This window comes from Acomys minous (genome assembly GCF_964271855.1).
Source record: "Acomys minous genome assembly, chromosome: 5".
Taxonomy (NCBI): domain Eukaryota; kingdom Metazoa; phylum Chordata; class Mammalia; order Rodentia; family Muridae; genus Acomys; species Acomys minous.
The window spans coordinates 125,872,877-125,899,496 of record NC_140494.1 but is presented as its reverse complement, the minus strand read 5'-3'; positions in this window follow the sequence as shown (position 1 = coordinate 125,899,496).

Here is a 26,620-nt window from a genome sequence, read left to right as displayed (position 1 = left end):
CTCTTCATCATCTTTCTTTCTTTCTTTCTTTCTTTCTTTTAGATATGGTCTCACCTTGTATCTCAGACTGGCTACTAACTCACAGTCCTGTCTCCCTCTTTTGGGGTATTGGGGTTTTAGGCATGTACTATCACACCCAGCTACATAATAATTAAATTTTAGCAAGAACTTTTGAAGTATGCTGCACGTATTGTTCCTAGCTGTTTCCAGCCCTATAGCCCAGGGCAGAGCTCATCCCTAGACACAGAGAGGGAAATAGAGGGAAGAGGATAAAGCTGCTTGTCTGGGCCTCAGTGCAAGCTGGTTTCCCCAAGTGCCAGGGCAAGAACTGGAAAGCCTAGCTATGTCCTCTCCCTCCCTCCTCTCTCCTTTCCTCCCTCCCTCCTTCCTTCCCTCCCTCCCTCCCTCCCTCCCCCATGTTGATGGTGAGAAGCCAGCTCCCCATGTCCTCTTGTGTGACTTCATATTTTTCTGTAAAAACTCTAATATGATGACAAAAACTGGGCTTTGTTGCTTGGCAGTTTTACCATGTGTAAAATATGCTCTGCAGGGTTTGGCGCTCTTGGCTAAAGAAGCTTTCTGAAGGGCTCTACTGATGAGGGGGGAATGAATAGGACAAGCTGTGTGCAACAGGGAAGGGACCCGAGAGACAGAAAAAGCAGGAACCACCAGGGTCTCAGAAGCTAAATGTATGGTCTCCAGCTGGTCTGCATTTGGAGCCACAATGATGACTTTATGTTGAGACATCAGCATCCTTGGCTTTACGTTGAGACATCAGCATCCTTGGCTTTATGTTGAGACATCAGCATCCTTGGCTTTACGTTGAGACATCAGCAACTTTGCAGTGTCTGCACACAATGCTTCGCACTGGAAGAAAGGGAGACCGTGAGGGCTGGAGAGCTACTGCTGGCCAGGGCTGCCCTGAAAACAGGCCAACTCCTCACTAGATGAGCTCTCAAAGTGTGGCCTAGAGAGTCAAGCCTAATACATGTCTGGTGGGCGGGGCAGGTGGATAGAAGGGAGGAATCAGCTGTGCATCTGTTTCCGCAGATAGGCTGTGTCCTGGTTGTACTTGGCTCTCTTGTGTCTGGAGCTGTGTTGTAGTTTGGAAGGGTGGAGTCTGACCTTAGCCAGATTTACTTATTTATTTATTTACATAGAAACAGCCATTGAATCAGAGTCTCTAAACTCTAACACAGAAACCCACTGATACAGCAGGTTGGAAGAGATCAAAGAGTTGGAGTGCAGGGCATTTGCCTTGTATGTTGCAAGGCCCTGGATCCAAAGAACCAGCACTGAAAGGGAGCCAGCAGCAACAACAAAGCGTCTTACAACCACATCTCAGTATTGCTCGATTATACCCAGTCCTTGACAAGAATCTACAGCATTGACTGATGACGTAATTGTGATGAGGTGGCTTTCAAATTTGAGAAGTAATTTTGGGGGCTGGGGAGATGGCTCAGTGGTGTATAAAGCTTTTTTTTTTCTTGCTTGTTTCTTTGTTTCTTTGTTTGTTTTGAGACAGAGTTTCTCTATGTAGCCTTGGCTGTCCTGAACCCACTTTGTAGACCAGGCTGGCCTTGAACTCACAGTGATCCTCCTGCCTCTGCCTCTCCAAGCGCTGGGATTACAGCACTTTTTGTACAAGCTCGATGACCAAAACTCAGATCCCCAGAATTCATGTAAATTCAGGGGCAGGTGTGACCTCTGGAAACCCTAGCACTTGGTGGCAGAGAAGGGGGCCACCCAGCAAGTCGGTAGTTAGCTAGACCAGCTGGAGCTGGCAAAACTCCAGGGTCAGTGAGGGACCTTGCATCAATAAAGTGAAGAGTGATCAAGGAAGATAGTAAAGATACTCAAGCGTCAATCACTGGACTCCACCCCCACATCCACACACATGTGTGCACACACTACAAACATGTGCACGCACACATACATGAAAGCCAGAAAAGTGCTTTCATCTCTACAGCAAAGGGAAGAGAAAAGCCACTGGTCTTTGAGTCGGGAAACCTAGGCTCTGTCTCTGAGGCCCCTTGTTGGTAAAAGCCACACAACTCTCCCTCAGCACATGGCGGGAATCACGTGCACCCCACATGGCTCGTCTGGAAAGTCTGTGCAAAGATAAAGCGGTTGTGATATCATTTCCTGAGCGCCGGCCTGCTTGATGCCAGTCTCCCTCCAGGACGCCTAATGAGCATGCCTCTCATCTTCATGGCAGCGCTGTGAGGTGGCTATTGGTATCACCCTCATCTCCAGACAAGGAAACTAAGGCCAGGACCATTCATGCCCGAAGTAAGAGCCCTCAGATTCCTGGCTGTGAGCCTGGCCTCGGAGCCCGTATGGCGAACACTGCACACACCCTTCTGTAGGTAGGTAGCTGCCACCGCATCTTCTGATGGCGACTTAGTCGAGCTCCTCTGTGGCAGGGGAGATGCTGCGGTGACATAGGTGCTGGCGTGTCAAAGGCCCCCCTTTACTGCTTTTATTTGTCTGAAGCTCTTGATAGACTTTTTTTCTGTGGCTTGATGATCCATAGGACTGCCACAGAAGAGCAAACTGAAGCTCAAAATGACTAGGGGCTTTAGATCAAGGTCACTCAGCCATAAGACCTCGTGGGTGGGGCTGGAGAGACGGCTCAGCGGTTAAGAGCTCTGACTATTCTTCCAGAGGTCCTGAGTTCAATTCCTAGCAACCATGTGGTGGCTCACAACCATCTATAATGAGGTCCGCTGCCCTCTTCTGGCCTGCAGGGGTACAAGCAGGCAGAGCACTGTATACATAATAAATAAATAAATCTTATATATATATAAAAAAAAAAGACAGCATGTTCAGTATTTGAACCCAGGACCCCCACACATCTACCTTGTCTGTCTCCAGAGAAGTTTTCCTTATCTGTCACTTCCCTTAGGAACCCAGCTCAAGCAGATGGGATACTGGGACAAAGCAATGAACATACCCCAAACACTAGGGGTATGTTGCAGCTGGGTGGTGGCAGTGTACACCTTTAATCCCAGCACTCGGGAGGCAGAGGCAGGTGGATCACTGTGAGCTCTCAGCCAGCCTGGTCTACAAAGTGAGTCCAGGTCATCCAAGGCTGCACAGAGAAACCTTGTCTCTAGAAGAAAAAAAAAAAGCAATCATTTGGCTAGGTGTGGTGGTATATGCCTTTAATACCAATATGCAGAAGGCAAAGACAGGCAAATTTCTGTGAGTTTGAGGCTAACACATCAAGTTCCATGCCAGCCAGGGCTACATATTAAAATCATGTTGGCTTTTTTTTCTTTGTTTTTGTTTTTGTTTTTCCGAGACAGTGTCTCTCTGTGTTAGCCTTAGCTGTCTTGGACTTGCTTTGTAGACCAGGCTGGCCTCAAACTCACAGCAATCCACCTGCCTCTGCCTCTTGAGTGCTGGGATTAAAGGCACCACCACACTTGGCTTTGTTTTGTTTGTCAAGACAAGGTTTCTCTGTGTAGACCAGGCTGGCCTCAAACTCACAGAGATCCACCTGCTCTGCATCCCAGTGCTGGAATTAAAGTTGCATGGCTTGTTTGTCGGTTTGGTTTGGTTTGGTTTGGTTTTTGGTTTTTTGAGACAGGATTTCTCTGTGTAGCTCTGGCTGTCCTGGACTCACTTGGTAGACCAAGCTGGCCTTGAACTCACATTGATCCACCTGCCTTAGCCTTCTGAGTGCTGGGATTAAAGGCGTGCATCACCGTACCTGGCTTTTTTGGTTTGGTTTGGTTTGGTTTAAAGCAATTATTTAGTGAGATGGCTGTATCGGGCAACTACGTTATCTTTGGAGCATGTGGCAGTCTTGAAAAGATGGATTGGTCAGGGCTCAGCTCTGGTGTCTGAGTTAGGGGTCTGCCATAGCCATAGGCGGCCAAAGACATCACAGGCGTCCATCTCTGCACTGTGTGGCCAGGCCAGCCTGGAGAACTTGAAAGGAATGTGTCTCCTCCATCCATGTGGCTCCTCCGCCCAAGGGATGCATCCTGGATGCAGATGGTACTTGCGGTTGTACCACGTAGACCTTGGTCTCTGGCTACCTTAGTATGATTATATGTCCCACACGTCTGCTCTGGGAAGCTAGAGACACGTGTGTCCTTGAATGGACAAGCCCATCCCATGCACGCTATTTAAAAAAACGGGAGTAGGCAAACTAACAAGTCACACTGCTGAACACCAGTGTTTTACATCCCAGCCCAAAAAAGGCAGGATGATGATTCCTAAAAGCTCCTTTAGTTGCCCTAAAGTGGCATCCACCTCCTTCTCTCTAAGGATGTCACTCAGAATAGCCACAGACAGAAGCCAGAAGCATTTTTTGAGCAACTTGGGAGCTCAACTGAGTCACTGTCGGAGCTTATTTTAGGTCAAGAACCTTCGCCTGAATAAGGCTCAAGAGAAGCCAGTATTTTAAGCCGTTAGAACAAGATGAAAATAGCTCCCGGCCTCACTCCTTTCTACCAGCAACACCTGACTTCCAGAAGCCACCGGGCTGGTGGCCAACTACTCATAATTCAAACCGTGGTTGTGGGGGACACCCGCCGCCAAGGCTGCTCTGTTAGCCTTGAACCAGCCAGTGAGTCCAGGCTGCTGGCCATGGGACCCTGGCTTGGCCCTGCACAGCCTATGAGCCTGAGACCTGAGAGGCAACATGCATAAGGCTCCAATCTCCAGCTCTCCAAGCTCAGCTGTGGCCTTGGGGAAGCCTTAGTTTGGGGTCATAAGTTAAAAAAAAAAGCTGCCTTTTGGGGGATGTGATCCTAAGAAACAGCTATACTAGAAGTCCCCCTCTGAAGCCAGGCCTGAAAGAGCAACCACCCTGAACAAAGGGACAACTTAGTGACAGTGGGTGACTACCCCCCACCATCCCCCTGTCACATTTCACTAAACTGTGAGCCCGTGACAGTGAGCATGTGAGTCTGTTTCACTGTGTTTCCTGATAGCCCCGGGGGAGCCCGCTGGCTCCAGGAAGAGTGGTGTGTTGTGAGGATTCGGCTCTCCTCCAGCCACTAGAATCAGGGTGCTCAGTTGGAGACAGCACATGTGTAGGGACCAGTTCTGTGGGGGACTTCAGCCCATCGATTTAAAACCCATACAGGAAGGCACTAGGGCTTGGAAAGATGGCACAGTGGCTAAGAGCTCTGTTGGCGCCAGGGGCCATACCAATCTGAGTGGCCTGCTCTGCTGCTTGAGGCCATGGTGATGTCTGTGGTCCATGCTGCCTTCTAGGGCCCTTGTCTGGGTCTAAGGTTCTACTGCAGCCAGGGGGCCATGTCTGTGGTCTGTGCTGTCGCCAGAAACCGTGGAGAAGCACATGATCTGAGCTCCTGATGACCCTAAAGAACAAGGAAGCTACTTTGGCAGTGACATTATGACTGCAGACACACAACTGAGAAAGAGGGACATGGAAGGCGTCAGTGACAACCCCTGCCCACCTCAACACCTACCCACTCCCCAAAGTAGCAGCCTTAAAAGGAAGCCATCAAGGAGAACAGTATCTTTGTTTTTGTTTGTTTTTTGAGACAGGGTTTCTCTATGTTATCTTGGCTGTCCTGGACTCACTTTGTAGACCAGGCTGGCCTCAAACTCACAGAGATCCGCCTGCCTCTGCCTCCCGAGTGCTGGGATTAAAGGCGTGTGTCAACACCATCCGGTTTATCAAGGAGAACTTTTTTTATTATTTAATTAATTTATTCAGTTACAACTCAATTGTTTCCCATCACTTGTACCCTCCCGTTCCTCCCTCCCTTCCGCTTTCACCCTACTCCCCTTCCCTAGGTCTAAGACCGAGGGGGACCTCCTCCCCCAGTGGACAGGACATTCTCCACAGTTATGTGGATAGTGGGGACTGACTCTGACATGAACTCTGGTGCCCCATATTTGACCACCTCCCCTTGGTGGGGAGGCCTAGTGTCACTCAAAGAAAGACTAGGCAGGCTACCAAGGAGATTGGGTTGTGACAAGGATGCTGAGGTGTAGCTCTCCACAATAGGCAGCTCTGGCAGGGGTGCAGCTGGGGAAGGACTCAGTTTTCGTTAGGGGGAGGGCTACACGGAGTTTGACCATGCACCAGTAAGTATATGACAACACAGACTTTTTAAGGGTAGGGGCCAGACATGGAAGGCCTGGGAAGTGAATGTATGGGAAGTGTATGGGGTGAAATTCCAAAACAATCAATAAAAAACATTATTTGGAAAATATAAAAAGAGCACTGACTGTTCTTCCAGAGGACTCAGGTTCAATTCCCAGCACCCACATGGAAGCTCACAACTGTAACTCCAGTCCCAGGGGGGTTGACTCTGTCTTCTGTCCTCTTTGGGCACAGTCTGCATGTGATGCACAGACATGCATACAGGCAAAACACCTGTGACAAGTATTTTTAAAGAAAAAATAAAAAAATATTTATAAGCTCTTTTGTCTTTCTCTTACTAAGGGCATATTTTTAAAATGGAAGGCATCTTCCATATATATTTATTTATTTCACACACACACACACACACACACACACACACACACACACACACTTCCCCCCTCCCCCACAACCCCACTCCTACCTTCGTCCACTGAGATAGTGTCTCACTATGTAGCTCTGGCTGTCTTGAAATCATATTTTCTTTCTCTTTTGATGTGTGTGTGTGTGTGTGTGTGTGTACATGCACACACTGCATGCACATAGAGGCCAAAGGGTGGAATCACACTCAATCCCTCTTGCACCTTACTCACTGAGGCCATGTCTCTCAGTCAAACTCAGAGCTCACTAGCAAGGCTAGTCTCCCCAGGCAGCTCGCTCTGGAATCTCCTGTCTTCCTCTCCTGAGGCTGGACTTGCAGGTGGGCTGCTCCACCCACCATGCATTTCCTGGTGGGTTTGGGGTATCTAATCTCCAGTCTCTACACAATGCTGTAGCTGCTGAGCTGTCCACAGCCCTGAAAGCATCTTTTCTTAAGGGTTATGACTGTTAGATCTGGGGGCCCCTTCCTGTCACTTCAATTGCCACCAAGTTTAACTGCAGTCAGAGCCTAACACTATATCAGTGTGGGGGGGCAGGGTGGTCACAATAGATGGTCTGGTTTTCCCTCTCTCTCTGTCTCTAGGGAGTTAATGCCAAGGCCTCATTAATACCAGGATCCACACAGTTCAAGTCCTTCATAGGAAACAACTTAGTGTTTGTATGTAGCCCCGTACAGCTGCCTGTAACCGTCATCTCTAGATCACAAAAGTGTCTAATATAATGTAAATGTTATGCAACCATAATAGTTGTTTTAGTGTATTGCTTAGGGTGCAGTGGCAAGGGGTGGGGGGTACGTCTATAGCCTGTACACAGCTAGAGCAGGCAATTTCTTTTTCCATTTATTTTCGTGCTCTAGTTGGTTAAATCCAAGGATACAGAACCTGTAGATAGAGAACCATCTTGAAACTGACCTCCTCCCTGCTATCTTTTTTAAAATATATTTTTATTTCATGTGCATTGGTGTTTTGCCTGCGAGTACGAGGATATTAGTAGAGATAGTTGTGAGCCGCCATGTGGTTGCTGGGAATTGGACTTGGGTCCTCTGGAAGAGCAGCCAGTGCTCTTAACCCCTGAGCCATCTCCCTAGTTTTTTACTTTATTTTATGTGCATTGGTGTTTTGCCTGCATGCGTCTGTGCGACACATGGCTGAGTTACAGACAGTTGTGATGCCCCCCCACCCCCTCTCCACCCCTCCCCCCAGTTCCCTCCCCCCACCTACTTCAGATGTTTGTTGTTGTATTTCCTCTTCTGAGTGAGATTCAGCATCCTCCCTTGGGCCCTCCTTGGCTTCTCTGGGTCTGTGGATTGTAGTGTGGGGGTGTGGGTGGGGGGCTCACGGGAGTCTATGGGAGTGACCACAGCTGAGACTCCTAACAGCGAGGGTCATGAAGCATGCACACACCATCTCCTATAACCAGGTGGGACTTTCAGTCGGGGGAGGGGACACCAACCCATCCATAAAACCTTCCACCCAAAATCTGTCTTTAGGGGTAAAGATGGAGCAAGGATTGAGGGGATGGCAAAACAGTGACTGGCCCAACTTGAGACCCACCCCATGGGAGAAAGCCAACCCCTGACACTGTTAATGACACTCTGCTACACCTGCAGGCAGTAGCCTAGCATAACTGCCTTCTGAGAGGCTCCATCCAGCAGCTGGTGGAAACAGATGCAGAGACCCACAGCCAAACAATAGGTGGAGCTTGGGGGGTTCTGTGGAAGAGTGGGAGGAAGGACAGAGGGAGCCGGAGGGATCATGGACGCCACAAGAAGACAGAGTAAACTAGCCTGGGCCCATGGGCGCTCACAGAGACTGAACCACCAACCAAAGAGCTTGCATGAGCCAGACCTACACCTCCTACACATATGTATGTAGCAGATGTGCAGCCTGGTCAGCATGTGGGTCCCCTAACAATGGGACTAAGGGCTATCTCTGATCTGTTGCCTGACTTTGGGTCCCTTTCCCCTAGCTGGCTGGGCTGCCCTGTTGGGTCTCAGTGGGAAAGGATATGCTTAGTCCTGCTGTGACTTGAGGGGCCGGAATGGGTTGGTACCTGTTGGAGGCCCCCTCTTCTTGGGGGAGTGAGAGAAGGGGAACATGAGGATGGGACTGGGAGGAGAGGAGGGAGGGGGCTGGGATCCAGCTGTAAAGTGATAAAATAAATAAATGAAAAGGAAAAAAGAAAGAATAAGAAAGACCTTGTCTCAAAAAGCGAGAAGCAAGCAAACAACAAAACAATAACAAGTGAAGTGCGGAATATAGGACAGATTTATAAAACACTGGACGTGATCACAGTAGGTGATCAGTATGAAGTGGCACAAAGTGCCACCTGGTTATTTGAGAAACACCCACACTGTGCACACTCTGCCTCGCCCTCCTCACAGCAAGAGGAGCCAGACATTTACTAGCAAAACAAAAGCTCTCCAGAAAGCAAAGCAAGGAGAGTGTCCTCACAGGTCTGCCTCTTGTTCTCCTGACACTAGGACAAGGACACTGCTCTCCTTCTTTGGGAAAAGAGACACTAAATTATAGCCACTCCAAACCCAAGCTAGCAAGTACACAACCTAGACACAATTCATGGCCATTGCTGGTGCCCAGATTATTCACTGTGGCCTTTTGAAGGGCCAGGGTGGACCTGGCTCCCAGAGTGTTCACGTGGGCTCCTGGAAGCCTCGCGCTGACTGTGCAGCATGTCCCAGGATGACAAGTCTCTGTCTAACCCCAGGTTAAATGCATAATGTGCTTATTATACATTTAAGTATATTGTTGATGTCTTGAACAGGCAGCTTCAACGGCATTGCAGCACATCACTATCATTAAGGCAGGTTTTTAAAACTACGCTCCTTTGTCCTGGAGATGGGGGAGGGGGAGGGAGGGAAGACCTTCACGACGCTATAATTTGGCCATTTTAGCTTTCACATGATGTCACTTAGCAGTTCGGACCTAAACACATTTAACACATTTGAGAAACAAGCAGCTTGGGAGGAATCTGGACATCTGGCTTGAAGTACTTTCCAGGTCCTTGGTCCCAGGTGTGGTTGTGATCCCAAAGGGTGAGAAGGAAGGGAGGGCAGACTTAGGCTGGCTCACTAGCTGCACTCACCTGGGAGCTTAAAACGGTTTCCTCCCTCCTTGTGCTAATAGAGTTGGCCTGGGGTAAGTCCTGGCAGTTAGGACTTTTTTCTTTTCTTTTTTTTCTTCTTCTTCTTCTCCTCCTCCTCCTCCTCCTCTGGCTTTTTAAGACAGAGTTTCTCAGTGTAGCCTTAGCTGGCTGTGCTGGTGCCGGGTTTTGAACCCAGGCCCTCATGCATGCTAGGAAAACCAGCAGTTGAGCCCCATTCTGAGACCACAGATGTTATTTGCAGGTGCTGAGTTAAAGCTTCTGGAATGAACCAGGGCTAGAGGTGATGAGGGGTAAGCACTGGTGGGAGAGGACCTGGCAACAGCCATTTCAACACCGGAAACATACTTTTAAAATGTCCTCATTGGTGCCGGGCACGGTGATGCAGACCTGTAATCCCAGCACTCTGGGAGGCAGAAGCAGGGAGATCTCTGTGAGTTCGAGGCCAGCCTGGTCTACAAAGGGAATCCAGGACAGCCAAGGCTACACAGAGAGACCCTGTCTCAGAAAAACCTGGGGGCCCTATAGGGCATTTTCCTTCTTTCTTTCTTTTCTTTTTTTGTTTTTGTTTTGTTTTGTTTTTTCAAGGCAAGATCTCTCTACACAGCCCTGGGCATTCTGGGCATCCTGGAACTCACTCTGTAGACCAGGCTGGCTTCTAACTAAACTCACAGAGATCCACCTGCCTTGCATCCTGAGTGCTGGGAGAGAAGGTGTGGGCCATTACCTGCCTACAGCGCATTTTCTTTCTCTTTCTTTCTTTGCTTCTTTGTTTCTTTCTTATTTCTTCCTTCCTTCCTTCCATTCTTTCTTTCTTCCTTTTTCTTTTGGTTTTTTTGAAACAGGGTTTCTCTATGTAGCCTTGGCTGTCCAGGAACTCACCGTGTAGACCAGGCTGGCCTCGGACTCAGAGATCTGCCTCCTGAGAGCTGGGATTAAAGGAGTGGGCCACCAGTGCCTGGCTCAGCATTTTCTTAATTCGTGATTGACAGAGGAAGGCCCAGTCCATTGTGGGTGGTTCTGTCTCTGGGCTGGTAGTCCTAAATTCTGTAAGAAATCAGGCTAAGCCACTATGATAAAGAAGCCAGTCAGCAGCATCCCTCTGTGGCCTCTGCATCAGCTCTTGCATCCGGGTTCCTGCCCTGCTTGAGTGCCTGTCCTGACTCCTTCCCTGGTGAGCAGTGATGTGGATATGGAAGCTGATTACACCCTTCCCTCCCCGAGTTGCTTTTGGTCATGGTGTTTCATTGCAGCATAGTAACCCTAGCTAAGACGCCAGCACTAAATATGTTTTTAAACTAAAAAGTAAAAATTAAAAAGAAAAAGAAGTAGAAACAGCTTTTAGAAATATCTAATTATATTCAAGGTAAGCTCTGGAGACCCTTTATCTCACCAAAACCCATCTTTATTCTGAAATATGGCTACTGTTCATAAAAGCAAAAAAAACCAAAACAAAACAGAAGGGAAAATATTAAACACTGTGTCCAGTGAGTGCAGATGCATGGCTGTAGTCAGCGGAGAGAGCTGCCCAGTGGAGAGGTATTTAAAGTGAAAACAGATAAATTACTGGTGTTCCTGAGTGCCGGAGAAAAGCACCCCAAGATGCAAAGAAATAGGAACTTGGGTTGATATAGTATATTACTCTATAGACTTAGCTAATCTTTTAGAGCTTGTAATTTGGCAGGATTCATACTTTAATAGAAATAAAAATACGTATTCTAGGCCGGGCGTGGTGGTGCACACCTTTAATCCCAGCACTCAGGAGGCAGAGGCAGGTGGATCTCTGTGAGTTCGAGGCCAGCCTGGCCTACAAAGTGAGTCCAGGACAGCCAAGATAACATAGAGAAACCCTGTCTTGGAAAAAAAACACAAAGTTAAAAAAAAACCATATCCTATGGTATTACATTAAAATAGCTACACATAGAATGTATCTATGCTTAATTATTGGTTACATAAAATCCCATGGGAATTTTTGCTGTAGGATGTTGTTATATACCCCATAATTTAATGCACAAGTGTTATAAGTGGAAACTTTAGAAATACGTAGTTCCTTGGAATAGTCTTTGTAATGTAATATCTTTGTAATTTTATCTTCATAAAAAAGAATTACAAATAATTAAATATGATACATCCTATTATGTCAGTCTTCAGAGACTTTTTTGTTTTGTTGGGTTTTTTTTAGGTTTTCTCTGGTACCATGCTGGCTGCCCTGGACTCCCTTTGTAGACCAGGATCCACCTGCCTCTGCCTCCCGAGTGCTGGGATTAAAAGCGTGTACCATCATGCCCAGCTCTTCTGAGGCTCTTAAAGGCCCTGAAAGTTAGTGGAAGCCCCTGCTTGCTTCTTACCTGGGAGACAGAGGCAGGCAGGATCAATTTGAGTTCGAGGCCAGCCTGGTCTACAAAGCGGAGTCCAAGACGCCCGGCCTAGCCTCTTTTTCTTTCATTGTTATTGTTACATATATACAAATGCCTAAATACACAAATACAACCTGTTCAGCCCGCTTAATGTTACTTGTAAGGATCTGATTTCAGGGCTGACCACTTGGCACTGGATAACCAATTGGGGGCTCATCCTGGGAGAGGCTAATCCCCCCACACCCCACCCCCTGCCGTTCTCAGCATCCGTTGGCTGCTGTGGTTCTTTCTCTAGGGCTAAGAAGCCATGAGACATTTCCCTTCTGCACTCTCAGCCTCTTGATGTCCTTGTTCAGGTCTTTAGGCAGCCCTATACTGATGAGAGGCATCTGGCTTTTGTAGTCTTTCCTCCACCCTTTTCCAGAATGTTCCTGAGCCTTAGGTGCAGGAGTTGTATTGTAGAGGTATCAATTGGGCTGGACACCCCACAACCATTTGTTCTCTGTATTTTGGACCAGAGGTGGGTGTTTTTGTAAAGATCTCAGTCTGTGGCAAAGAGCAGTTTCTTCGATGAGGGGTGAGAGCTACACGTACCTGTGGGTATAAGGATAAATATTTAGAATGCGGCTAGGGAATGAGACTGGTCCAGTACAGTGATAGGAGCAGGTTCTTCCCTAAGATGCATGACCCCACTCGCCCTAGGGAGCCGGCTAGGTTTACAGCATAAGGCGTGTCTTCTCTCCGAGTGACTGGGCCTTTAGTCTACTTAGAGAACTATTGGTGACCACTGAAATATTAATGCCACTATTATACCACTAGGGTTATCAAACCGTGGTTCATAGGCAGTAGAGCTGGGTAGGGCTGTTGAATGCTTCCTGGCACTTTCTGGCACCTTAGAAGCTGGTTGTTAGAGAGGAGCTTTGCTCCAAGCCACACTCAGCATGGTTCCTCTGGGTCTTCCGTACAAAACGCGTGATACCTTCGGGGATAGGCGCTCACCTTCCACCTCCGGAAAACAGCCAAGGGCAACAACAACAGCCTCTCCTGTTGTGGGGGGTCTCTGGGACTTCCCCAAGCAACATCTCAAAGGGGTTTTCTCATGCCTGGCATTGTTTGTTTGTTGTTTGTTTCTAGATAATCTATGGCCTTTGTGGCTTTTGTTATCAGCCCACATGATATAACTTCACTTAAACTACCTATGTATACACGTGAACTTACATGTATTGCATGTAATTTTAGGTATTAAATAATGTGATCCCTTATGGGTTTTGGGGGGCATTTCAGATATCGTTAGTGCTATTTTATTTTTCCTCCCTCTCTGTCTTTCTGTATTGACTTCTCTCTTCCTTCCCCAAATAAAACACCCCCCTGCTTCACCCCCCCCCTTCTAGATCCCTTGTGCCTTGCTAATTCCTCCATGGAATACCCCACCCATCCCATGGTCCTCTTTCACTTGCCTGGTTTCCGCAGTTACTCAGGTTATGTGCTCATGTCTGAGATCTGGAGCTGGGAGCCTCAGGTGAGAGAGAACACCGTGTCGTGTCAGGGTTACCTCATCAGTGTAGTATTTTCTGGTTCCCCCACCCCTTTACCTGCAACTTTTGTGGCTTCATTTTCCTTTACAGGCGGGCAGCACTTCACAGTGTGTGTGTGTACCACGTTTTCGTTATTCGCTCGTCAGCTTTATTCACTTGTTAGGTTCTCATTTCCTGACTGTTGCGAATGCGGCAGCAATGAGCTGAGCATAGCAGAGCTCCTCTGTGGAGGAGGATGCGGGGTCCCTTGGGCAGATGCCAAGGAGGAGTGTGGCTGGTCGTGTGGTAGATTTATATTTAGCTTTTTTGAGAGTTCTCCACAATGAATTTCAGAATGACCGGACCAATTTTCAATCTCCCCAACATCGAATGAGAGGTCCCTTTTCCACAAATGCTCGCTAGCATTTGATGCTGATTTGCTGACCTTAACCATTCTCACTGGCCTAAGTCTTGTTTTAATTTCCATTTCTCTAATTACTAAGGACAATGACATATATATATATATATATATATTTACTGAGGCCAGCATGGTGATGCACGCCTTTAGTCCCAGCACTCGGGAGGCAGAGGCAGGCAGATTGCTGTGAGTTTGAGGCCAGCCTGGTCTACAAAGTGAGTCTAGGACAGCCAAGGCTACACAGAGAAACCCTGTCTCAAAAAACAAAAAAAAAAAAACCACAAAAACAAAACAAAACAAAACAAAAAAAAATATATATATATATAGGGTCTCAAGCTAGGCCCATCGTTAATTGACTCTTTCCTCAACTTCTTTTTTTTTTTTAAAGATTTATTTATTATGTATACAGTGTTCTGCCTGCATGTGTGCCTGCCCACCAGAAGAGGGCACCAGATCTCATTACAGATGGTTGTGAGCCACCATGTGGTTGCTGGGAATTGAAATCAGAACCTTTGGAAGAACAGACAGTGCTCTTAACCTCTGAGCCATCTCTCCAGCCCCTCTTTCCTCAACTTCTGCTCCATCTTTACCCCTGCGCATCTTGTAAGCAGGACAGATTGCATGTGGAAGGTTTCGTGGCTGACTTAGCATCCCAGCCCCTTCCATTGGAGGTCTTGCCCAGGTGCAGGAACTGGCTGGTTCAGGCACCATAACCCTCATTTCTAGGAACAATAACCAGTTTTTGAGATATTTCTTAGCCATTTGTTTCTTCCTTTCAGAATTCACTGTGCAGATCTGTAACACAAACACACACATCCCTTTTTTATGAATTATTTGGTGGGGTGGGGTTTTTTGTTGTTGTTGTTGTTTTTTCTTTTTTGTTGTTTTGGTTTTTTGGTTTTTTTTTGGGGGGGGGGTTGGAGTCCTTGTTTTTTAGTTCTTTTGTTTTGTTTTTCTAGACAGGGTTTTGCTGTGTAGCCCTGGCTGTCCTGGACTCATCCTGTAGAGCAGGCTGGCCTTGAACTCGGAGTTCTACCTGCCTCTGCCTCCCGGGCTCTGGGATTAAAGGCGTGCGCTACCACCACCCATTTTTTTTTTTTTTTTTTAGTTCCTCGAGTATTCTGGATACCAGTCCTCTGTCAGATGTACAGCTGGCCAAGATCTTCACCCACTCGGTGGGCTTCCTCCTTCGTGGTTTGTTTCTTCATCAGTGCAGAAGCTTTTGAGTTTTGTGAGGTCCCACCCATTAGTTGTTGCCTTTACTTCCTGGGCATCCAGAGTCCTGTCTGGAACGTCCTTTCCTACACTAAACCCTGTAGGTGCTGCCTGTGTTTTCATCTAGCATTTTCAGGTTTCTGTTAGAGGCCCTTGGTCCACCTGGAGTTAGTTTTTGTGTAAAGTGATGGACACAGATCTAACACCATTCATCTTGCCATCACCTTTCTAATTACAGGTGGTAGAAGCAAGGGGCAACCTGGTCTCCCGGCCCCTGCCTCACATATGTGCCATTGTCTGAGAGAGCTGGAATTAACACACTGCTTCAATACTCGGGCCAGAGTGGACAGAGGACCCGCTGCCGGACTAGGGTGGACGGTGGCCTCTAAGTCCCTAACATCAGTCCAGCAGCTGGCAATGCTGGCTACCCACTGGAATGCCTGGAAGGTTCTGAAAACTCCCCAGCCATGCCACTCCAGTGTTTGTAAGCCTCCTGAGGCTGAGACCTCCAATGCTGAAAACCACATTAGACTCACACCCAACAGACTCTAAAGAGGGCTTCTTTTTTTACCTCTTCTTCCCACCATAGGCCGGAAAGTTGTCAAGGACCTCAGTCCCGTGGGACACGACATGCTATGTGGAAGGAAGGCTAGCCAGGTTCTAAAGGCTCGTGACCTTCCCCGCCTCTGTTTTCTTACAAATAACAAGAACAAGAAGATAGCAAATGGGGTGTTTGCATCCCAAACATGCTTGCTTAGGGATAGGCAAACTGACATTTTTCAATCTTGAGTGGGGGATGGGAGGGTCAATGAAAGGCAGGGTAGAAATATTGATAAGTCTTAACATCTTGTACATCTGAGAGTACCCATTGCTAGAGTTCTCTCCTTATCCAAAAAGCTGTTTTCTCTACCTACCAAAAACTAGTCAGAGGGCCTGGAAGCTGCACTGACTCCTCTGATGTCATACAGAAGTGACCACAGGCCCCAGGCACAAGGCACAAGGCAGGGGTGGGTTTCCAAGTGGCCAAAGACCTATGACTACACTGCCCACTCCCTAGATGCAGTCTCAGTAAATTGGAGAAATATTAGAAGCAGTAACCATGCCTCTAATTTTAATAATTTGAAATCAAGTCTCTTGCTTTCTCTCTTTTTCTTTTTGGTTTTTCAAGACAGGTTTTCTTGCCAGGCAGTGGTGGTAAAACTCTGTCTCAGAAAAGCAAAGCAAAAAGGAAAAAAAAAAAAAAGACCAGACTTCTCTGTGTAGCCTTGGCTGTCCTAAACTCGCTTTGTAGACCAGGCTGGCCTTGCCTTGGACTCACAGAGATCCATCTGCCTCTGCCTCCCCAAGTGCTGGGATCAAAGGCATGCGCCACCATCACCCAATTAAATCAAATCTCTTAGGACAAGTCAGAACCCTCATAGACGGCCATAGATACTTTTGTGAATATGTGAAAGGGCTTTAAGATAACCTTTGGGCAGGAAAAATGGCTCAGTGGGTTAAGCCCCTTGTCATCAAGCCTGATGACCTGAGTTGAGTTCAGTCCCTGAGACCCACACGGCAGATGGACAGAACAGACTCCCAAAAGTTGGCCCCTCACATGTATGCTGTGATGTGCATACACACCATATATATGTAATAAAAATTCAAAATAACAATCACCGGCACTGCTTCAGACCCTATCCTCGCAACATATTTTAGCTATGAAACCCATATTTATTTTATTTTATTTTGCTTAAATAAAATTGTCAGGTCCCTGGGAGCTACAGATAGTTGTGAGCTTCCATGCAGGAGCTGGGAATTGGACTTGGGTCCTCCGGAAGACCAGCCAGTGCTTGTAACTGTTGAACCATTGCTCCAGCAACCCCATACTCATTTTAACACTACAAACCCTAGAATGGCATCAGAAAGTGGCTGTGCTTCCAGCAGCTTAGGGCCACGCTGTTCTGGGATATCAAGGGCCATGTGCTTTCCTCTGATCTGTAGAGATGCAGGCTCTCTGGCTCCATCTTAGACCTAAGAATAATTGCATTTCACCCTGAGGTGATCTGGTGCAATCTAGTCTAGTCCTCGGCTGGGAACTGGGGAGGTGGCTCAGTCTGTAAGAAAACTTGCTGCAGGAACACAAGTCTACCTGCATGTACACCTGCAGGCCAGAAGAGGGCACCAGATCTCATTATAGATGGTTGTGAGCCACCATTTGGTTTCTGGGACTTGAACTTAGGACCTCTAGAAGAGCAGTCAGTGCTCTTAACCTCTGAACCATCTCTCCAGCCCTGAGAACAAGCTTGTTGTTGTTGTTTTGGTTTTTGGTTTTTTTGTTTTTTCAAGACAGGGTTTCTCTGTGTGGCCTTGGCTGTCCTGGACTCACTCTGTAGACCAGGCTGGCCTCGAACTCACAGTGATCTGCCTGCCTCTGCCTCCCAAATGAAAATAAGCTTTTATGTGGACATAGACATTCATTTGAAACATTGATTTTGCTGGGTCATGCAATGACTTCACCTTTAACCATCTGGGGGAAGCACCATGTCACTTTTCAGAGAGTGTTCTCACCGGTGTTGTTGATCTCTTCCTGGACTTAAACATGAACACAGTCCAGCCAGAGAGATCTAGGAAGCCATGAAACAGAAACAGTGAGAAACAGCTGATTCCAATGAGCTTCAACCTGAACCTCAGCGACTACCTAGGCCTGGAAGAGCGGCCGGAAGAGGAAGTAGACAAGTATACAGAGAAAGTGGGCATCAGGGGCTTGCAGCTGATGGTTGCACAGAGAACAGGATTCTGGAACCCTGAATTCAAATCCCTTCTTGAACTAACTCACTATATGACCTTGGGAAGGGCCTTTCTCCTTCTGGGTCTCTGGGCACACCTTCATTCTTCTGTGACTCACCCTCGCCGCCTTCCCGGTGGCTCTGGCTGGAGCTATTCAGGTGACAGGGTCTGCTCTGGGAATTGCTGGAACCACCTCGGGGAGCCGCTGGAACCGCCTCGGAGCGGCTGGAATCCCAGGCATGCCTGAAGAAGCCTGATAATGGCTTCCCAGTTATCTACTCAGAGACTAACAAGAGCCTCCCCAGGGGCAAACTGTCACAAATGAGAAAGGAACAGCAAACAGCAATGGCTGCCCCTGGACCACACGCTGCAACTTCTGACTTCCCTTCCATGGAGTAACATTTGCTTTACAGCAGGAGAGATGATGCCATTTTACCCTGCTGTGTCCTCTTCCAGAGAAACCAGAAAACTACCCCCTCAGCTCTTACAGTTTGAATTCTAACCAAGAAATCAGGCACAGGGGGAGGGGCTTTAAAAGATCATGTGCAAGGCTCCCTCCAGGTCTGTCCTGTTTTTCACAGTGACAAGGACAGAGTCCATGGAGGCCTGAGAGGGTGACGGCAGCTCGTGTCTTCTGGTTCTACCTCCCAAGTGCTGGGATTATAAGCATCCATCACCACACCTGACTTGGCTTTTTATTTAAAGTTATGCAAACAAAGAGTAATCAGCGATTGAGGTGTGTGTGGCCTGGGAAGCCTTACTATCTGGCTTTTTACAGAAATACCTTGCTGACCCTTGGACTGACTGACAAGCACAGCTTCCGAAAGCACACAGCCCAAGGAAAGACCTAATGATATCCCCATATGGGGTGTTCAGAATGACACCCCAACTTTCAGAAACATGGCGTTTGCTTGGTATGTGAAATCATAAAGTCCGTGTGTGCTCCAGTCACCTCATGTGCTGGACAGCACAGGTCATGTGGACATCAGGAAAATGAGAGACTGGACAGACTGCCATACATCTTCCTGGCCCGTCTTCCTTCCTTCCTTCCTTGGCTTGGGCCTGGGCCCCTCCCTGCTTCTTGACAAGTCAGTCCTACTGCATCCAGCTCTTATCAGGGTAAAAACTAGGATAGCGTTAGCACGGTTCACAGTGCCTGGCCCATGACAGAAATGGGCAAGCCAGAGTGATCCTGGCAGAGGCTTCCACCATTTCCCAGGTCATCACCACATTTTCTGATGTCACTGGCTACCGTGGCCTCTCATTGCAGCAAGAGCCATGGAAGCTCAGACACCTGAGCCAGCCCTTGGCTTCTCTAGAGGGTTCCAGAAGTATCTAGCAACAACAGCCCAGGATGCAGAAAAATCAAACATAAAAAGCAAAGGCGGCTACCCTTTCTGTGGGACCCTCTGACTTTGGTCGTTTGTGGAGCCTGTAGCCACACCAGCTGCATGCCACTGTGGTTTGGAGCAGGTCTCTCTACCTTGCAGTACAGGAATCAGGAAAGTTCCAAGAAAGGAAAGAGCAAGATGGGAAGGGGAGGTTTGAAAGGGCTGGAAGGACTGCTCTATCCTGTCAGGGGCATATGACAGGACCTGTGACGTTAGCCTGTACCTGCTAGTGAGGCAAGGGCGCCCTGGCCAGAGCTGGACACTGAGGAGCCTCAATGCAGAGAGCTCACATGTGGTGCAAGGGCGCCCCCTGGGGTCCCCCTAGGGCATTGCAGAGCCCAGGATACATGGCCCAGAATTCATTGAGGCACCGAAACCTTTCCGCGCAGGAGTAAGGTCCAGTGGACCTCTAAAACCCAGGAGAGACACGTAGAAAGACTCAGGAACCCACCGCACAGGACAACCCTAAGCAAGACACTTGGTATTGTGAAGTTTAGAGAAGAGGATTCTGAAAGAGAAAGGAAAAGATTGAGGTCAATAGCACTAAAACCAAGAACTTGTATCCAACGAAACTGTTATAAGGCAGGTAAGAGGACAAGCCCGAAGCTGGGAGTGACTGTGACACAGCTGCGACAAATTGGCGTCTAGAATCTACAAGGAGCAGTTACAAATCCACAACACAAGAATAGACACACAACTCTTTTTTTTGTTTTGTTCTGTTTTGTTTTTCGGGATAGGGTTTCTCTGTGTAGCCTTGACTGTCCTGGACTCGCTTTGTAGACTAGGCTGGCCTCGAACTCACCGCAATCCACCTGCCTCTGCCTCCCAAGTGCTGGGATTAAAGGCGTGAGCCACCGCACCCGGCTGACACACAACTTTTACAAAGGAGAAAAGGGGCTGCAGAGTTGGCGTGGTGGGTAAAGTGCCTGCCACCAATGCCTGGTAGCTGAGTTCTTGTCCCTAGAATCCACGTAAAGCTCGACGGTGGCGCATCCACACCTGTAATCCCCAGGCTTCGATGGGGATTAGAGACAGAAAATCCACGGAAGCTCTTGAGCCAGCCGGGCAGGCATTCCTGTTGGCGGAGAGAGCTTGTCTCAGGGTGGGAGGTGAGGACTGACGGCGAGGTTACACTCTGACCTCCACACATTCTACAATACGTGTGTGTGTGTGTGTGTGTGTGTGTGCACGCGCACACGCTTAAGTCATACATGTAGTACCAGCACCAAGAAGGCTGAAAAAGGACGATCATGAGGCAAAAGTCAATCTGGGCTATTGTCAGTAAATAATCAAGGAATATAAGTGAGGGGACTGGAGAGAGCTCGGCAGTAGGATTGCTTATTGCTCGGGCAGAGGACTCAGTTTCAGCTCCCAGAAGCCACATGGCAACCACAGCCCTCCATAACTTCAGTTCCAGGGAATCTGACCCTCTCTTGTGACCTCTTCCAGCACCAGGCACACACATGGTTCACGTACATATATATGTGCATATATAAATATATATATATATATATATATATATATATATAACAAAAACAAGTCATTTTAAAGATTAAGGGAAGGTCAAAGCAGGGACTTCGACTATGCAAAATCATAGAAAGAAAGACCAGCGCAAGAAGATGCTCAGCCTCCTTGGTAACAAGAAAAATGCAAATGGAAGCCAAAATGAGATGCAGACCCACAACCACACAGTTGGCAGGAGACTGAAATGGGCAGCACCCAGCCGGGACAGCAGCAAGGCAGAACAAGAAGCAGGGTGTAGGTGCACAGCCGCTGATAGAGTTAAACCCAGCAGTGTCATAGCTAGACAAATACTCTTACACGCATCCAAAGTCAGGAACAACCATTACTTACAACTGCCCCAAACTGTAGGAGGAAGAAGTCACAGCACACTCCCACAGCCGAGTGCCATACTGTGCAATGGGTGAGCTACAGCCGTGCCCAGCAGCGGGAGAATGGGAGCTGTAGGAATGCTTACGGTCCAGTCCTCTTAAAGAAAGCTCAGGGAGTGAAGACATTACACACGCAGTGCCTGGCGGTACTACATGTGGTAAAGCTCCATTTAAAGACGCAAGGGGAGCTGCAGACATGGCTCAGTGGGTAAGGCAGCTTGTTCTGCAAGCAGGATCTGAGGGGCCTGGGTTTGAATCCACAACACCAAGGTTAAGAGGCTCATGGGCCTGAACAACCCTAGCCCTGGAGAGGCCAGACAGGGAGCTAGTAGCCAGGCAACTCAGCCAAAAAGAAAAAAAGAAAGAAAGAAAGAAAAAAAAAAGGCAAACCTCAGCATCAGGTTCAGAGAGAGACTGTCTCACCTCTACATGTACATAAGCACAAATATCTGCACACTTCATGCATGCAACACACACACACACACACACACACACACAACTAGAGATAGGAAAGTAAACAGCACAAAAGAAAAACAAGCAGGCACTTTTTAGACATTAGAAGTATTTTAAGGGACTGGGGAGATAGCTCAGTGGACCAGACTGACTTCTTGTTTTCATGGGCATGAGAACCTGAGTTCAAATCCTCAGGGTCCCCATAAGAAGCCAAGACTGGGGTCTACAAAGTGAGTCCAGGATAGTCAGGGCTACACAAAGAAACTGTCTCAAAAAACCAAAAAAATAAAAATGAAAATTTAAAATAAAAGAAAAAAAGAGAGCTGGGCTTTCTGAAGGGCAGGCATACTACAATCAGATGGTGTGTGTGTGTGTGTGTGTGTGTGTGTGTGTGTGTGTGTGTGTGTACACGTGTGTGTGTGTGTGTGTGTGTGTCTGGGTGTGTCTGGGTGTATGTCTGGGTGTGTGTGTATGTCTTTATGTATGTGTGTGTCTGTGTGTGTATATATGTGTGTTTCTGTGTGTCTCTGTGTGTGTCTGTGTGTCTCTGTGTGTCTCTGTGTGTGTCTGTATCTGTGTGTGTATGTGTGTGTGTCTGTGTTCCTGTGTCTATGGTGTGTGTGTGTGTGTGTGTGTGTGTGTGTGTGTGCATGGGCGTGTATGCTCTGAGGGTAGAGAACCATTAGGAAAAGTCAGTCAGGGTGGGGGCACGAATGGGGAGGGGCCTCCTCTGTGCCAGGTTTTAATTTGCAGCGTCTCAATGGGCAGTAAATGCTGCTTGTCAATCAGACACAGCCGAGCACACGCTGAGTGGCTGCAGTTCTGGATGTCAGTGAATTAGAACGCGCTGCTCTATCTAATAACCCCTCTGTGACATTTGCCTGGCATTTCAGTTTGTAAAAACGCTCTTGTGTGCCAACTCAGCCACTTCCCGTAACCCTACAGAGAGGTTATTTGTATGCCTGTTTTATCTTATTTTAAAACCAGGGTCTCATGTAGCCCAGGCTGGCCTCAAACTTACTAGGTAGCTGAGGATGACCGTGGGCTATTGGTCCTCCTCCAGGACCAGAGTGCTGGAATTATAAGTATGCCCCCCCAACACACACACAGTTTATGTGGTGCTAACCCAGGGCTTTGTGTATGCTAAGCAAGCAATCCACCAACTGAGATACATTCCAAACCCCTACGTGCTTACTTCCTTATTGAGATTATTAGTTTTTTTAATCTGGTAATTTATAATATAATATATTTTCTATTAATTACTACATTATAAATAAAATATGATGTTTTGTTATTTATTTAACTGCATGTGTGTATATGTGCACGTGAGTACTGTGCCCACAAAGGCCAGAATATGTTAGGATACCCTAGGAAACCAGAAGACAGTGTTGGAATCCCTGTCACTGGAGTTACAGGCAGTTGTGGGTACTGGGAACCGAAGCTTTGGTCCTCTGCAAGAGCAGTAGGCACTCTTAACCGTGGAGCCACCTCCCCAGCCTCACCTGTATGACTCTTTTAAGAAAAGTAAATCAGGCCAGCCAGGTGTGGTGGCGCACGCCTTTAATCCCAGCACTCGGGAGGCAGAGGCAGGTGGATTTCTGTGAGTTCAAGGCCAGCCTGATCTACAAAGCGAGTCCAAGACAGCTATGGCTACACAGAGAAACCCTGTCTCGGAAAAAAAAGAAAGAAAGAAAGGAAGGAAGGAAGAAAGAAAGAAAGAAAGAAATCAAGCCAGAGAACGCTAATGGCAGTCTTCTCTAAGCCCCACCCAGCCCCACCCCTGCAGCACGCCCCTCCCCTTCCTGGAGACAGGTCAGCCTGCCCTGGGCCATACTCCTGGCACTCCCAACTCAAAAGGACCCTGTTTCTCTCACCATGGCTTTGCTCTCTTTGCCCTGATGAATAGAGATTTTCTATTTCTTCGTCCTTAAGGAATTTTCCTTAGCTTTCCCACTGTCTACCTATATGGACTTCCTTTTTCTTTGCTACTTGTCTTTTTGTTTCGGTTCGAAAGAGCTCTTGCTGTACTGCCCGGGCTGTCTTTCAGTCCTTGGACTCAAACAATCCCCCTGACAGACCAGGCCTGTGCCGCATGCCACCTTACCCAGCTCTAGGAGGAGTTCGGTTCCTATCATGTGTTACCAGTGTCTTGACTAAGTGTCGTCTGGGATGTGACAACAGGCGCACAGATGCTACAGAGCACACCGCAGGAGGCGGCTGTTCTCAGGAGCACACAGGCGTGACCAGTCTGCAGCACTGCCAGGCGCCCCTAGAGCCAATGGCATAATGACACTGCAACTGTGAGAGATGACTGAGTGCTTAACTGCTCTCTTTTTCTGTGGTTTAGGAAATTTTACATTACACGGTGCCTACTATATCGTACGTGTTAACTGAATGATCATTCCCTTTTCCCTCCAGTGAGAAGGACAGTAAGCCACTAAACCAAAAGGCCCTGATGACAGGGGAGTCCCTCCACCCCACCCTCTGCCCCCACACCCCACCCACACCTCACACCCACACCCCACACCTCACACCTCACACCCACACCCCACACCCACACTTCACACCCACCCCACCCTACCCCCACACCCCACTCCCCAAACCCACACCCCCCACATCTACACCTCATACCCCACACCCCACCTCTCCTCTGCCCCCCACATCCCACCCCACACCTCCTACCACACACCACACACCCCACACCCCTGCCCCCACACCCACACCCCACATCCTACCCCCCACCCCCCCCACCCACACCCCCAACCCCACACCCCACACCCCTGCCCCCATCCCCCATCCCCCACATCCTGCTCCATACACCCCACTCCCCACTCCTGCCCCCCACCCCCCACACCACATCCCTACCCCCACATCTCACATCCCATACTCCACCCCACCCCACACCCCCTACCCTACATCCCACTCCTACACTCCCAACCCCACACACCTTCCCCCATACCCCATACCCCACACCCCACACCCTGCCTCACACACCCCACACCCCACCCCCACCCCCCACACTCCGCCCCACACACCCCACCCCCATCCCCCACACTCCGCCCCACACACCCCACCCCCATCCCCCACACTCCGCCCCACACACCCCACACCTCCAACCACACACCTCACACCCCTGCCCCTCACACCACACCCCCCACACCCACACCCCCATAGGCTCAGACCAACATTCCCAATTTATTTCAAGAGAAAGACTTACAGGCTGGGAATGCAGCTTGCCTGGCACACACCAAGCCCTGGCTTCCATTCCAAGTGCCACAGAAACAAGAAATGGTGGTGGACACTTGTAATCCTGGACCTTGGGCAGTAGAGACAGGAAGATGGAAATATCACAGAGAGACAGAGAGAGAGAGAGAGAGAGAGAGAGAGAGACAGAGAGAGAGAGAGAGAGAGAGAGAGACAGAGAGAGAGACCTATGTACTGGCAAAACAGCTTAGCAATTAAAAAGACACCATTTGCGCCAGTACTTTTGGGGGTTCCCAAGAGGAAAGGCCCAGAGGTTTTGTTGCAGGGGACATGGGCAAAGGACACTGAGCCCCAGCAGTGAGCTTTCTCTGCGTCATCCAGGCTGGTGCAGGCTGAGGGTGGATCAGGAAGGAGGGGAGAAGAGGAAGCCGGAAGATAACCCCAGCTTCCTTCACACGGAGCCCAGGCTGGCCCTTATCGAACTTGCTGTGCGAGCTTCAGCAAATCCCTTCTCTTGGAAGGGCCTCCAACTGAGCCACTCAAGGGTGCACTCGCTGCTCTCCAGAGCTGCCTGGAAACAAATGAACGCCTCAGTCACATGACCTGTATTTGCATTTTTATCTCCTCGGCTGGTGTCCAACTCCTGTTCACACACACTGGGAAGTCATGTCCTGTCCACTGTTGAGTTGAACAGGCCAAGGGTGTTTTGGAGTCAGTTTTCTTACTTGATGGTTCTGGACAGATTCTAGATTCTGGAATGAGAGAGCTTCCTTGAGAAGATTCCAGAAGGAGGTGTTAACCAGATGAGTAATAAGTGCCCTTCTGACTCTCTGGGTGCTGGTTACTCAGTTTTCTGTTGCTCTTTTATCTATGAAGGAAAGGCATGTGACAAGAGTTCATTGACTCTTTTTTGTTGTTGTTGTTGTTGTTGTTGTTGTTGTTTGGGGGTATTTTTGTTTGTTTGTTTTTTGTTGTTGTTTGAGACAGAGTTTCTCTGTGTAGCCTTGGCTATCCTGGAACTCACTCTGTAGACCAGGCTGACCTCGAACTCACAGAGATCCACCTGCCTCTGCCTACCGAGAGCTGGGATTAAAGTCATGCGCCACCACACCCAGCCGCCCTCATTGACATTTTAAGCCACAATATAAGCAGACATTTCATTCGCGAGCAAATTATAAATGGTGCAAGTGGAAAAAAAAACCTGCCTATTGCTAGCCAAGGAAATACAGATTGGAGCAAAACTGGGAGCTCAAGTCAAGATATTAATTCCCATAAGTGCTTTAAAGCAACAGTCTTCCTTATCCCCAACATCACAACGAATTCACCGATGTAATGTTGGTGGCATCGTAAGTTCTCAATGCTTCTGTTGGGAAACAGTCGACAGCGCGCAGGCAGGGCCCTGTTATGATTACTGAGAAGTAGGGCAATATAAACTCTGCAGTAAAACATTAACATCAGCAACAGCTACTGTAGTGAAAGGATAAATCCCATAGTTCTGGGCTTAGGAGAATGGCTACATAGATTCTGATGACAGCCTTGCATTTGTCTCTCCCATAGCTATCGGGGCAGGTAAGGAGATTAGCAACACCGCGAGATGTTTATTACGAGATAACCACCCCAGGCGTCAGGGTAACATATGCACTATGATTGTAGCTCTGTAAAAAATGTCCGTTCCAACATCCCAGGACCAGGCGGTATTAAAATAAAACTGGCTGCAGTGCTTGGGAGGCAAGATGTTATGTCCCGAATTATTTTTAATTTCCTATTTAC